We start from the raw sequence: 14848 nt of genomic DNA, 5'->3' as shown, positions 1-14848 counted from the left end.
TGCTCAAATTTTACCCTAAACCTAAGGTCTATCTAACCTCCACCCCTAACTTACACATTCATCCATATGCCTATCTAATAGACGCTTAAATGTCCCTAATGAGGCCGACTCCACTACCCTCTCTGGCAATGCATTCCATGCCCCTACCACTCTCTGAGTAAAGAACCTATCTCTGACATCTCCCTTGTATCTACCTCCGCTCACTTTAAAACTATGCCCCCTCATAATAGCTACCTCCACCCTAGGAAAAAGTCTCTGGCTATCCACTCTATTTATACCTCTGATCATTTTGTACACCTCTATCAAGTCACCTCTCATTCTTTGTCGTTCTAAAGAGAAAAGCCCTAGCTCTCTCAACCTTGCCTCGTAAGACCTTCCCTCCATTCCAGGCAACATCCTGGTAAATCTCCTCTGCACCTTTTCCAATGCTTCCACATCTTTCCTGTAATGAGGCAACCAGAACTGGACACAATACTCCAGATGTGGCCGAACCAGGGTTTTGCATAGCTATTTTGTTGCCTATTTTGACTTACTTTATTTTTGGATAACTTCTCCTGATTAAAAAAAAATAAATGCACAATTACAGGGTCTTGCTGCCAAAGATTCCCTGTTCATTCAGATTGTTCACTATAACAATACCTTACTCAGAGACTGAAAATTGAAACGCATTGACGAGTATGAAGCATTAGGACATCTGAAATGTTTAATGATTAAACTCTGCAGAAGATTTTCAGATTTGTCCATTCTAGTGTAAGTAGACTTTTAATGGTATAATAAGCTTTTAATTATTGCCAGCAACATCTCTGTACTGAAAATCAACTTTTACCTGAATGGAATCTCATCTCTTTATGTTTTGATTATCTTCAGAGATTTATGATCTTTTTATTTATCTTTCTCTTAATCCCCATCTTCTTTCCCTCTTTATTTCATGTTCTGCACATGATTGAGTGTTGAATTAATTAGTTATTCTAATTGACACTTCCTGCTTCACACTATAGGCTAGATATTCAAAGAGTGGGTCAGGATCTGGTGGAGGGGAAAATTTGAAAGGTCCCACTCTCAAAGAGCATTTTATGCTCCAAACAGAGCAGGTTGCAATTGTTAAAGAAGATGGTAGAAGAAGATAGAAGAAAACTAGGAAACCTGCTCATTGCCTATAATGGCCCATTAACCTTATTCGGAGATTGCCAGCTCAGAATTACATTTTAAACTTTATTTCTGTGAACATGGACAGTTCAGTATTCACTTGAGCGTTAGTTTTCAGCTTTGCTCCAAGGCTAATTAAAGTTTAATGAACTTTGATTTTATCTGTTTTATTTCCAAGATTTACTTATGCTGGGGCAAGCACTAGAATTGTATGTTTCTCTCATATGACCCTTTCCAGTTTCGCTGACACAGCTGTCCATTTGAGGATCTGTCTGGTCTCTTTAGCAAGGCACTGGCAGCCCCCAACAACACTGTCATCTGCTTTTGCCACTTAGGCTTATTGAAATTAAAAATAACGGGCCAGTCCTTCCGAGGAGTGGTAGTCATGGTCAGATTTGCCACATCACTCCTGTTTTAAAAAAAATTTCTGGCAGGAGATTCTGTTCATGGCTTGTGCAGAAATGTGAAGAGGACTTTAAATCCGACAGTGTCCTCGAGTGCAAGATAGTTAGGTGAAGGAAAACCACATCCCGTTTGCACAGTAGTAATTTTTGTATTCTATCAATTAAATGTTCAGCAGCTCAAACAGTCATGTTGATAGCTCTTGTGAAAGGTTAAGTATATAAGGTAACTGTGAGATTACCCTGCCAGGTGGATAGGGTGCCAGGTGCATAGAGTATCAAGGTGCCAGGGCGTGAGGTGGAAAGAGTACTAGGCAAAAGACTGGGTGTTTAGGGTATGTCAGGTTAGGTGGGTTTATCAAGGAAGGAGTGTGTGTCATATTCAGCAGCTGGGAGGAAGTTTGTCACGTCTGGGGGAAGACAACAGAGTCAGGTCTGGTGCTGGGCCGATCAGGTCCTGGTGGGGAGGGTCCTCTCAGGTCCTCAAGGACAGGGAGTGTCAGTTTCTGTGAGACAGGGTTCCAGGGAGGGAGGTTGTCGCATCCCAGAGATGGGTGATGGATCAGCACCTCCCATGGGAAGATAGGGTGTCATCTTTCAGGAGGAGTAGGTTGTTGAGTCCAGCAGCAGATGGGTGTCAGGTCCCAGAGAGGACAGGGAATGTCGGGTCCTGGGGAAGAAAGTATGTGTTGGTTCCTAGGGGAAGAATGGGGTATGTCTTGTCATGGCCGGAGGAGGGCAGCAGGTTCTGGAAGAAGAAGGAGGTGTCTGGTTCTGGGATGAAGATAGAATGATGTGCCCTGCTTGGGGACATCAGCTGAAGTTGTTAGATTGGGAATTGTAAGGTGTCTGGAGTAAGTGTGTTTGTGGGGTATGGTGAGTATGGTAAGTTGGTAGCAGGGGGGCACTGTTTAATAATTACCATGAGAGTTAGACAAGGGTTTTGGTTGTCTAATTGTTCAACTAACTTCACGACAATGGAACCCTCCGAATTCTCGGATTTCAATAGGTACTTTTGGAGGGTTCCAGGCATAGGGGAATCGCCCATCAGAATCTTCAGTTTCCCAGGCAATTCCCCTCAGAATCTATCATAAAGATTCTGTAGCTCCCATCTGCAGCTCAGAAACTACTGTCAGGCCATCAGAATACCTGGACCTATACTGCTGAACAGAGCAATGCTGTTCAGGCATGAGATCAAGGCTCAGAATTCCCCCGATATCAGGTTCCCAACTCTGCTTTGAAAATCCAGCCCTAAGTGTCTCAGTCGAGATTCTTCAGTCTGACTGATTCAGGAGATGGATAGCCTCTACTCTTTACACACAGGCTTCTGATCCTCTGCTGGCAGTGTCAGGCTGAAATATATTTGTAATCACAGATGATCCCAGAAAGACAGCCCATAGTAAGTCTGTAGGCAATTATAAGTGTAATGAAGCAGTGATACTGGATTTGAAACATTAACCCTGTTCCTCTCTCTCCACCTGCTGAGTTTTTCCAGCATTCTGTGTTTGTCATAAATATAATGAACACTGGTACTTTTCATTTGATGACGACTGTATAACATAAATATTACTAAACATTAAGATAGGCAAATAAAACTTTTATTGAACCAAATGGTTATGGCAATAGGGACAAACTTAATTAAATATTTATCTTTTATCTAATCTAGTTTTATTTTTATTCATTCATGGGATATGAGCGTCACTGGATGGGCCAGCCTTTATTGCCTTTTTACCCTTGAGAAGGTGCTGGTGAGCTGCTTTCTTGAACGTCTGCAGTCCATTTGTTGTCAGTAGCCCCACAATGCCCAGTTTCCATAAGAAAGCAGTAGGAGTAAGTCCCTGATGACTTCAATAACATGAAATTTCTTCTGCGTCATTATGAAATAATGTAAAAGGATACTTCATCAATCAATGAGTTACTTATAATTCATTCCAAAAGACAGGATTTAATGGACTCACAAATTAATTTACAATTTCTCTCTACGGCACTAGGTATAAAATGCAGGGAATAGTTTAGTGTAGGTGAAATGGAAAGACCTATCCTAGTTTAATATTATGCTAAACAGGAAGTGAAATAAAAATGGAACTGAGAGAGACATAAAAGGGACAGAAAGAAAATACCTGTACCTTTTAAAATCTACAACAGTAATAAGTGATCATCTATAGCAATAATAAGTAACATGTTCCCTTCAAAGACGCAAAACTGTTAAAGAACTTAAATTGCCAGCAACCTAAAGCCAAGATTTCAAATAACTATCACCTGGCCAAAGTTAGCAAGGTCACATGTCCCTTTGAATGTCATCATTTTTCCTTGAGTTTAAAGTGACAGACCGTAACATAACCATTATTAAAAAAAATTCAACCTTCAGAAATGGAAGAAGATTCACTGGACTCAAAGCATTAACTCTGCTTTTCTTTCCACAGATATTGCTAGACCTGTTGAGTTTCACCAGTAATTTCAGTTTTTTTTTTGTCTTCTAGGAAAGTAAGTAATATGTTTCTCCGAATTAAAGGAAATCAAATAATAAGAGTAAAGAAGCCTCACTATAATAATGTAGGGCCTTGGCGATAGAATACCTGGAGTAGTGTGCAATTTTAGCCTCCTGAGGGAGAGCAACAAAGGTCCAATCTTCTGGCTCCGAGGATAAAAGGCTTTCCTGATAGAGTAGATGGGGCCTGTGCTGTATAGAGTTTAGAAGAATGAGAGGGATTTCACTGAACCACAGAAAATTATTGATAGGAAGATGTATTTCCTTGCTTGAAAGTATGAAACTAAGAGTCAATTCAGAATAAGAGATCAGCCATTTACAATTAAAATACACAAATACCTTACTGCCAGGTGCACACTAATGTACACTTGCACAGTGGAAACACACACATGGGCATGCGTCATATACAGACACACGAACACATATTCCTTTGCTTTAATTCTTTTCAATATCATGCATGATTCTGTAATCAGGAATTGAGCAGTATTCACTTGAAATGAAGTAACCAAACAGTACAATCCACAATGACTCACACCTAGAACTGCTCATAGCTAGTGAATACAGTCACATGACAGGGAATCTCCTGAACAAAAGGGGAAAAAATGCAGCAAAGCGTTCGGTCATTTCAGGAAAAATAACTGGGAAATTCCTCTCCACTTCAGACAACCAAGTAAGTTCCAAAAGGCCAGGGTAACTTACCCTTCACAACCATCTTTTAACACCTCCTTCTGTTCTAATTCAAGTCGTCTTCTGCTTGCTGAAACATGTCTAGGTTCCCTGACAACTGTTACAGTAAGTCCATTAAAAAAAAGAGAAAGATATGTAGTTGCTAAAGACGTGAAACAAAAATGGAAAGTGCTGGAGAAACTCTAGCAGCATCTGTGGAGAGAGAAACAAAAATAAAGTGTTGGATCCGGTGAACTGTCTTCATTTCTGAAAAACTCAGCTTTCTCTCCACAAATTGCACCAGACCTGCTGAGTTTCTCCAGCAATTTCCAGTTTTATTACAGCAAATCCAGGCGTTTTCTCACACGCATACGCACGCACACAGGCAATGAATTGTAAGGGTAAAATAGGCTTGCTTTCTATTACTTTTACTGCTAATATTTCCTACTGATGCATCTGCAGTGCTACATTTACAAGTTAGTCTTTAACACAGAGCAAAAAAAGCCTACGGTTGAGAAGAAAAATCTTCAAATGGACTCACTATGTTAGCACACTAACAGTATGCCACAGAACAATCAGATTCAAGATCAGTTCTCTGCGGTGAATTCCTGATCTAGAGATATTAAGTCCATGTTCAACTATTATAGAACCATACTTTGCATGTATTTTGTATTTTACATTGTATATTTACATTGCAATTCTTAAAAACTATTGCAAACGATGTAGAATTAAAATGTAGTAAGTTCCTAATTAAACGTTCCTTTGTCAGTAAGCATATTAACATACTAACATAGACAACACAGTGTGGAGCTGGAGGAACACAGCAGGTCAGGCAGCATTGGAAGGGCCAGAAAGTTGTTTCAGGTCGGGACACTTCTTCAGAAATGGCAGGGGATGCTGGGAAATAAATAGAGGGAGGAGGGGTGGAGCTGGAGAAAGGTAGGTGGGGTGGTGATAGGTGAATGCAAATAGGGGGTAGTGGGGTTTGGTCGGTGGGAAGGGTCGGGCAGATAGGTGGGGAAGAAGATGAGAGGGAGGTTTGGACGTGGGATGAGGCCGAGGGTGGGTTGATTTTAAAACTCTATGTTTGGACCATATGGGTCCAAGCTACGCCTGCCTCTTCATAGGATACATGGAACAGTCCCTTTTCTGCTGTTACATCGGCACCATCCCTCACCTATTCCTTCATTACATCGATGACTGTATTGGCACTGGCTCATGCTCCCATGAGGAGCTTGAACAGTTCATCAACTTTACTAACACCTTTCACCCCAACCTCAAATTCACCTGGACCATCTCTGATATCTCCCTCCCCTTCCTGGACCTCTCCGTCTCCATCTCTGGTAACTGCCTCAATACCAACATCTATTTCAAACCCACTGACTCTCATAGCTACCTCCTCTCACCCACCCTCCTGCAAAAATGCTATCGCCTACTCCCAATTCCTCCACCTCCATCGCATCTGCTCCCAAGATGGAGCATTCCACTCCTGGACATCCCTGATGTCCTCCTACTTCAAGGACCACAACGTTCCCCCTCTGGTGATCAAAAATGCCCTCAACCGGATCTCTTGCATTTCCCGCACTTCTGCCTTCAAACCCCCTCCTCCCAACAAAAATAAAGACAGAGATCCCCTGGTCCTCACATACCACCCCACCAACCTCCGCATCCAGCACATCATCCTCTGCCACTTCTGCCACCTGCAATCCGACCCCACCACGAAAGAAATATTTCCCTTCCCACCCCTATCTGCCTTTCGTAGGGACTGCTCACTCCATGATTCCCTCGTCCATTCCAATCTCCCCACCAACCCCACCACTCCCGGCACCTTTCCTTGCAAACGTGGGAAGTGCTACACCTGCCTCTACACCTCCCTCCTCACCTCCATTCAAGGCCTAAAACAAACTTTTCATTTCCGATGGGGGTTCACCTGTACATCTGCCAACCCGGTCTACTGTATCCGTTGCTCCCAATGTGGTCTCTTCTACATCGGTGAGACCAAGTGCAGACTCAGGGACCATTTTGTGGAGCATCTGCTCTCTGCAAGTGATAATCAACAACACCTTCCAGTCGCCAACCATTTTAACTCCCACTCCCACTCCTTTGAGGACATGTCCATCCTCGGACTCCTCCAGTGCCACAATGATGTCACACACAAACTGGTGGAGAAACACCTAATATTCACCCTTGGGAGCCTACACCCCAATGGCCTGAATGTAGAATTCATCAGTTTTAAAATCTCCCCACCCCCACCGGCCTCATCCCACTTCCAACTCTCCCTCTCATCCCTGCCTCCTTGACCTGACGCAACCTGTCCATCTTCCTCCCCAGTTACCCATCCTACACGTCCCACCTACCAATCCCCACTACTCCCTACCTGCATCCACCTATCACCATCCCACCTACCTTTCCCCAGCCCCACCCATCTTCTCTTCTGCCTCCTTGACCTGACGCAACCTGTCCATCTACTCTCTCACCTATCCGCCCCACCCTTCTCACTGACCAATCCCCACCACTCCCTACCTACATCCACCTATTGCCATCCCACCTGCCTTCCCCAGCCCCACCCCTCCTCCCTCTATTTATTTCCCAGCTCCCTTGCCCCTCCTCCATTTCTGAAGAAGGGTCCTGACCCGAAACATTAACTTTCCTGCCCCCCACTGATGCTGCCTGGCCTGCTGATATCTCCAGCTCCACACTGTGTTGTCTCTGACTCCAGCATCTGCAGTTCTTGTTATCTCCAACATACTATCACATTCATGGTAAATATGTCCTGCAGTTTATATTGTGGCCACCAGGTAGCGCATTCATGGCCTATTTTGAATGTAAATTGCTGAGTCATTTTTTGTATAATCTTATCTTTGCCTAATACTTGCTCCCGCATCCACCCTTCACACCCCCACACCCCCCAACCCCCACCATCCATGTTATGCATAGTATCACGAAAGTTTACGGAAAGGAAACTTTTGATGAAAACACCTAACATGGGTAAGAATTCACAAAATAAAAGGTAAATGGGGACTGCTAACTCAAGTATTGTTTTAAATGCCTTGGATTGTAGTGTTCTGACATTATGGCACAAATAAGCTTGGGCCACATAAAAAAAGGTACAGGAATGTGCAAACCAGCCAGTATCTTGTAGTGAGGAAGTGTTACCTCTGAATTCCAAACTGTCGCGAGTGGCTGACTAATTTGCACTGCTTTACTATTAGCTTCGTGGAAACTACATGCTGTGCTCACTTTCCCAGTGATTTTAAAGAAATTGTTGCATTTTCATGTTAATTTCCCCTTAAATTAAATGCAGAAGGCTAAATCTGGCAATGAATAGCATAAGCCCCTTTTAATATCATGATGATTGTTAATGCAATACAAATCAGTTTCACTTGTGCAAAATGGGAACTATATATTCAGTCTCAATCAGGTTATGAATTGGCTTGGGAGATGTAAACAATCTAATGCTTTACTTTCCTCAATGTTCTTATTTTTCATTTCTTCATTTCTATCTATTTCTTAATCCAATTTTCTTTCCCTGTGTTTTTTTTCTCTTTCTGTAAATGAATTGATGTTAAATTCATCCACTGTAACTCAGCCTTTTTCTCAGTCTTCCTCTATTTGAAATACCATGTGTCCATGATCCAGATGTTGTTACCTTTGCAGCATTGTTAACAGCTCATACTTCCAGCAACAATGTGAGGAAAAAATGCTTTAATCCTGAGCCAGTCTAACTTAAAAGGGATGCCATGAGATGACCCAGTCAGAAAAATCTTAATCATCAGCACTCTAGAATTATGAAGTTCTAATTTGTTGCCTCATCTCTGTCACTGTATTGAGCTTCTACTGAACGTTTCACACTCCTCTGCAGGAGGATAGGATAAATCTCTGAGCCTAGAAGAAATATGCAAACCCCTAGTAACTGCCCTTTCTGTCAATTATATTACCACAAAATACTGTTTCTGACAGATTTAGAAAGGCAGAGAGAAATTAGAGACAAAGCTTTAAAGATGGAAGTCCAGAGGTGGAGCATTACATAGGTTTTGAAGAAATTTGTGCACCATTACCAGAATACAACTTTCAATGTTTGTCCTACACCACCAACTTTCAAATATTTAAAGAAAAATGTCCTCACCGAAACTGTCTACCTGCTGCAGTCACATCTGCAGCCTTAGAACAGGGTAAGGCCTCATTGCTAATATTCATTTATCTTCTTTCAGGGCGATGCTATTTAAACTTGCAACATCTCACAGTTTCCTATCCGCTGTTGCATAAGGGAGGTCACTGAGGAATTGCCTTCAAAGACTGCCAACTATATTTCATTTACCCATGCCAGAGACAAGCAGGTAGAATGCATTTCTAGCATTGCAGACTTCCCTGAAACTCAGGATTGCTTTGACTGCACACATATCTCTTTGCTGATATGGTCTATCAACACTCCTTGATAGCAGGGCTGACTGGGATTCAACTTGCTCAAATCCAGTTGATGTGCATCCACAGGCAGTGAATCACTTTGGTCAATGACCAGTCTACTGGCAGCACTTATGATGCCTTCATTCTGTACCTGCTACATTTGACCCACCATGACAAGCCAAGAGGTCTTTAAGGGCAATCTGATGACAACATGACAGATTATATAAATGCAGAAATCTATGCACACAGGAGCAGCTTGAATACAAAGAAAATAATGCAGCTACATGTTTCACGGGCATGCCAAACCTACACTTTTGTGAGTGATAACTGTCTTCCCTTTATCTGTCGGATCTGTCCATGACTTTCATCAGCTATGGGCTCTGTCCCCATAACATTCACAGTACTGTAAAGTAATTACTGTATACGAATTGTCTAGGAGTGTTTCTGAAAGACGTGATGACTTGGCAATTATCTGTAAGCTTCAGCAATGTTGTATTACCCATCGAAATATCCATCCGTGCCCAGTTGAGCTGATACACTAAAGCCTATCGACATGGAGTTCTACTGGATGCTAGGTTCATTATTTTATTCCAATCAGGCAATTTGTGCACAGATTCTGTTTTAAAATAGTTTATTGACCATCATTATTATGACCTCTGATAATAGTCCCCTTGTGTGGGGGAAACCATGAAATCTAGCTACAAAATAAATGGATTTTGTTCATATTGTAAAGGGTAAAAATTCATCATGCTTGCACCATTATTCAGAATAGGACAAAATGATTAATTTTTCACAGCTTTTACTTTACACCCTAAGATTGCCTGGAAAAATATCCAATACTCTGTCGACTTTGGCAAGATTCAGTGAATGAGGGAGACTTTATTATGTCACTTCAAAGATAAAGTTGCCATACTCCCAAAGACCATAGCGCTGCTCTCTCATTAGAGAGAGAGAGAGATGAATGGTAATGAGTTTAACTTGAGGATCACCACTCCCCAGGCGAGGGATGAGCTTGAGAAGGCAAGATCATCATGGTAGCCTCACCTGGTGCAAGAATTGAACCTAAACCAATAGTGTCACTCAGCAATCCAGCCAACTGAGCTAACCAATCATCAATTTGTATGTGATCATTATTTGGTTAACACTGAGAAGCTCCTGGCTCAATCCTGCTGAGTGTTCCTAGAGGTTACTGTCCCATCTCCTGTTGTCTTTCACAAACCACTCCCCTAGCAATTATTGTAGCATTATTAATGAGGCAAATAGCAGAAAACACATCTTTTGAAGTGGACTGTTAAGGGGCAGCATTTGCTGGCAACTTGTCTAAAATTATTGAAATAAGGGCCAAAGTCCAATTTCAGGCTGGATTTAGCTTTCCTGTTTGGTCTGACCCTGGACAGTCTGAATCTGACTGAAATCCAGTTAAATATCTGTATCTCATAAGCAGAACAATCACAGGGAAATGTGAGCATGTGTGTGTTTCTGAAATGTGATACTTCAAAAGTGAGTTATTCATGTGTGTGTGTGTGTGTGTGTGTGTGTGTAAGACAGATGAGCATATCAGGGCTCTGAAGAATTAAACTGCATTTATTTCAACGCAAGGGGTCTTACAAATGAATTCAGGGCACATATCAGAACACGGGACTGGGACGTCATAGCTATTACAGAAACCTGGCTGAGGGAACGACAGGACTGGCACCTCAATGTGCTGGTTTTTAGATGCTATAGGAAGGATAGAAAAGGAAATAGGAAAGGAGGGGTAGTGGTGTTTTTGATTAAGGATATCATTACTACTATAATTAGAGAGGTTATTTCTGAGGGATCTTCCAGTGAAAATATATGGGTGGATGAACACCTTGAAGACCAGATATGTAGAGAGATCTCAAAAATAGAATAATAGGTTTGTAATAGTCAGGGATTTTAATCTTCCAAACATTGACTGGGACTGTCATAATGTTAAAGGTGAGGAATTTATTAAATTTATTAAATGTGTTCAAGAAAATTTTCTTTATCAATATGTAAATGTTCCTATAGTGAAGGAGCAAAACCTGGTCTTCTCTTAGGAAATAAGGCAGGGCAAGTGATTGAAGTGTTGGTAGGTGAACATTTTGGGACTAGTGATCATAATTCTAATAGTTGTGGAAAAGGATAAGTCTTCCATAAAAGTTAAAGCTCTTAATTAGAGTAAGGCACATTTTAATGGTATGAGACAAGAATTTTCAAAACTCAAAGATAGCAAGAACTGCAGTTGCAGGAGTCAGAGTCAAAACAGTGTGCAGCTGGAGGAACACAGTAGGCCACACAACATCAGAGGAGCAGGAAAGTTGACATTTCGGGTTTACATTTCGGGACTGGGGAGGGGGAAGGGAGCTTGGAAATAAATAGAGGAAAGGGTGGGGCTGGGGCAAAGTAAGTGGCATGGTGATAGGTGGATGCAGATAGAGGGTAGTGGAGATTGGTCAGAGGTAACAGAGGGGTGGATAGGTGGGAGACAAGATGGACTGGTTGTGTCAGGTCAAGGAGGCAGGGATGAGAGGAAGGGTTTGACATGGAATGAGGATGGGGCTGGAAGATTTTGAAACTGGTGAATTCTATGTTTAGGTCATCGGGCTATAAGATCCCGAGGTGGAATATGAAGTGTTGTTCCTCCAGTTTGCGCGTAGCATCATTGAGATACTGGAAGTGGCTCAGGATGGACATGTCATCCAGGGAGTGGGAGAGGGAGTTAACATGGTTGGCAACCAGAAGGTGTTGTTGATTATAGCGTACAGAGCACAGATTCTGAGCTTGGCCTCACCGATGTAGAGGAGTTGACTGGAGTAGACTGTTTGCAATAAAGGGACGACTGAAAAGTAGAGGCTTTCAAAAGTGTGAAAACGAGAGTTCAGAGGCACTATGTTCCTGTCAGAGTGAAAGGTAATGTGGATAAGATTAGGGAACAATGGATGAATAAAGATATTGAGGTTCTAGTCAAGAATAAAAAAGAATCATATATTAGATATAGACGACAAGGATGAATGAATCTCTTGAAGAGTATAAAGAGTGTAGGGCATTCTTAAGATGGAAATCAGGAAGGCAAAGAGGTGATATGAGATAGCCTTGGCAGACAAGGTTAAGGATAATCCAAAGAGATTCTACAAATACATTCTGGTATTTCCAGTAAAATGGCGGTGGAGTAGTGCTTCTGAGCCTGGGACTTGTCTGCTCCTTCTAGTTTATTTTCTGTTTTCTTCTTTCCTCTCTTTTTTTCTCTTTTATTTACTTACCTCTTGTTGAAGAGCTTGGTTGTGGCGACAGCATTGGCAGTGGAGAGTTAGCCTGGTGCAGACTCAGTGGGCCCACTGTCTTGGATCGCAGGGTGTATCAAAACAGTTCTTTTGGATTTGGTTAAATATAGTTAAGAGAAGACTTGACAACAGCAGTTTACTTAAATGTGGGTGTTTACTAAGTAATAATAATGATGATACTAATAAGAATTTAAAAAAGGGAAAGGAAAGGAAATAAAACAATAAGTCTCATGCCCTTCTGCCTGTCGGTGTCCCCTCGATCGGTTTGCAGTCCTGAGGCTTAAGTTCATTCCTGGCACTGTTCATGATCCAAGTCTGAGTTGAGGTCCAACTCTTGAAACTCTCTCTCTCAAACAGTGTAACAATCAGCCAGCACAGCAAAGCAGATACACAAGACAAACTTCTTGCTAGTATAGAATACAAGCTTTGTGCTGTCTGTGGCATGTACGGGAATGTTCACAGGACCCATTCAAGGTCAGGAAGACGCTATAGCCATGCAAGAACATATAGTAAGAGTATGTAACCTACACCAGAAAATTAAAACCACAATGAAAATAACCATCATCAATATGAATAATATAACTATAGGGTGTATCATCAAATTAATGACCGCAGCGGCCTTTTTTGTGAGATTACGTACAGCAGCTGCCAACTAATGAATCATCCACAGCAGCATCCATCCAAATTCGCATGGTTCTGTGAAGAAATCATATCTTATCAGTTTACAACCTTTAACAACTAACTCTCTTTCCATTAATTTCCCTCTGCCTATACACTCTGGTGCCTCCTGCCCAGTTATCAATATCCAATAGGTATCACCTTGTCCATGGGCAAATATTTCAACAGGTTTAGGTGGCTGTTGTGGGTGATGTACCCACACTTTTCCCATGTACAAAGGGCTCAATCCCTATCTCCTTCACTATGGATAATCGTCTCTGTGGAGGGATAAAATGCAGCCGCTCACCACCACCTTTGGCCATTCTTCCAGGTGGCTGATCCATCAGTGAACCGAGCACAGTGACGAGTATCTTCAGGCAATTGTTTGAACAGAACACCCCATTAAATGGGAGATGCAGGTATGGTCTGGTCAGGACTCGGTGTTCGTTCACCTGGTGGGTATTTAGCTATTTGTTCATAGAATTTGGCAACCCCCTTCCTTTCCCTTCTTGGCTCGATCAGCCATGTACCATTTCCGTTTTACAATGGAGCTTTGTTGGGCTCTTCCGACCTTGCGGGTTGCAATGTCAGATAACACCCACGTTAGAATTGGTAATTCAGGTCTGAGAAGAACTTTGTTCTCGTCTGTCTGCCCTTCAGTTTCTACTTGGGCCCAGCAGCAGGTCAGAAGTTGCTTTCCAAATGGTGTGTAATGCATTGCTGCCTCAGTCAGTTTTCTGGGCCAGAAGCCAAAAGGTACTGCTTTCCCCTTTTGTCTCAAAAAGGGGCTGTATCTTGTACTACTGATACTTGTAATTCAAAAGGTAAGCCAGGTATCCAAGGGAACAGAGGAAATGGTAGTACTCTGGCCTCTTTAGCGGCTTTCCCCCATTCGAACTGAGCTTTCTTTTGAGTAACGGCATATACAGGTCTTAGTAACATGACCAAATGAGGTATATGTCCTCGCCAATATCTAAGCAGACCTATAAATTTCTGCACCTCGGTCTTGCTAGTTGGACAGCCATTTCTTGTTTTGTTTTTCTTTACTTTTTTGGGGAGGACTCCATCCCCTTTGGTCCACTGAATGCCTAAAAACTGCACTGATTGTGCTGGTCGCTGTATCTTTTTCGGCCTCTGTCCCGCATATGTTGTACCAGTGTGGCTAGAGCTTCCACTAACGTGGTTTCCATTTGTCCGCAGATCAAGATGTCATCAATGTAATGCACTACATGAATGTCTGATGGCCCCATTGTCCCTTGCTACTAGACTCTGGCTGTGTAGGTATCCCTGTGGTAGCAGACAGAAAGTATATTGACGACTTTCCCACACAGAAGCAAACTGAACTTGTGATTCTGGGGCTATCGGTGTCAAGAAAAAGACATTTGCTAGATCTATAATGGCATACCAGGGATCTAGCCCTTGTGACAAACTTTCTATAAAAGTGAACCACATCATGCACGGCCGCTGACAGTAGAGGAGCAAATTTGTTGAGTTGGCGGTAATCAACTGTCATTTGCCAACTTCCATCAGGCTTCTTTACAGGCCATACAGGGCTACAGACTGATATTGCATGTGTCGTAATCCCGTAGTTAACGGGCCCTGTATAGTATCCCCAATTTCTTTGTGTCCTCCTGCAATACAATACAATTTGTAGGGTTCTGGTTTGCAATCAGTAATTTGCTGATTTTTAGGTGGTTTGAATTACTCCCCAGACCCCTTGTTCTGACACTGGGCTTATTTGGGAATGTGAAATGAAGAAGACATTCACCAGGTGTTTCAGGGCAAAAGATCTCTGTGTTTAT

Source organism: Rhincodon typus, chromosome 8 (genome assembly GCF_021869965.1).
Source record: "Rhincodon typus isolate 14 chromosome 8, sRhiTyp1.1, whole genome shotgun sequence".
In the NCBI taxonomy this organism is placed as follows: Eukaryota; Metazoa; Chordata; class Chondrichthyes; order Orectolobiformes; family Rhincodontidae; genus Rhincodon; species Rhincodon typus.
Note: the sequence above shows the minus strand (reverse complement) of the source record.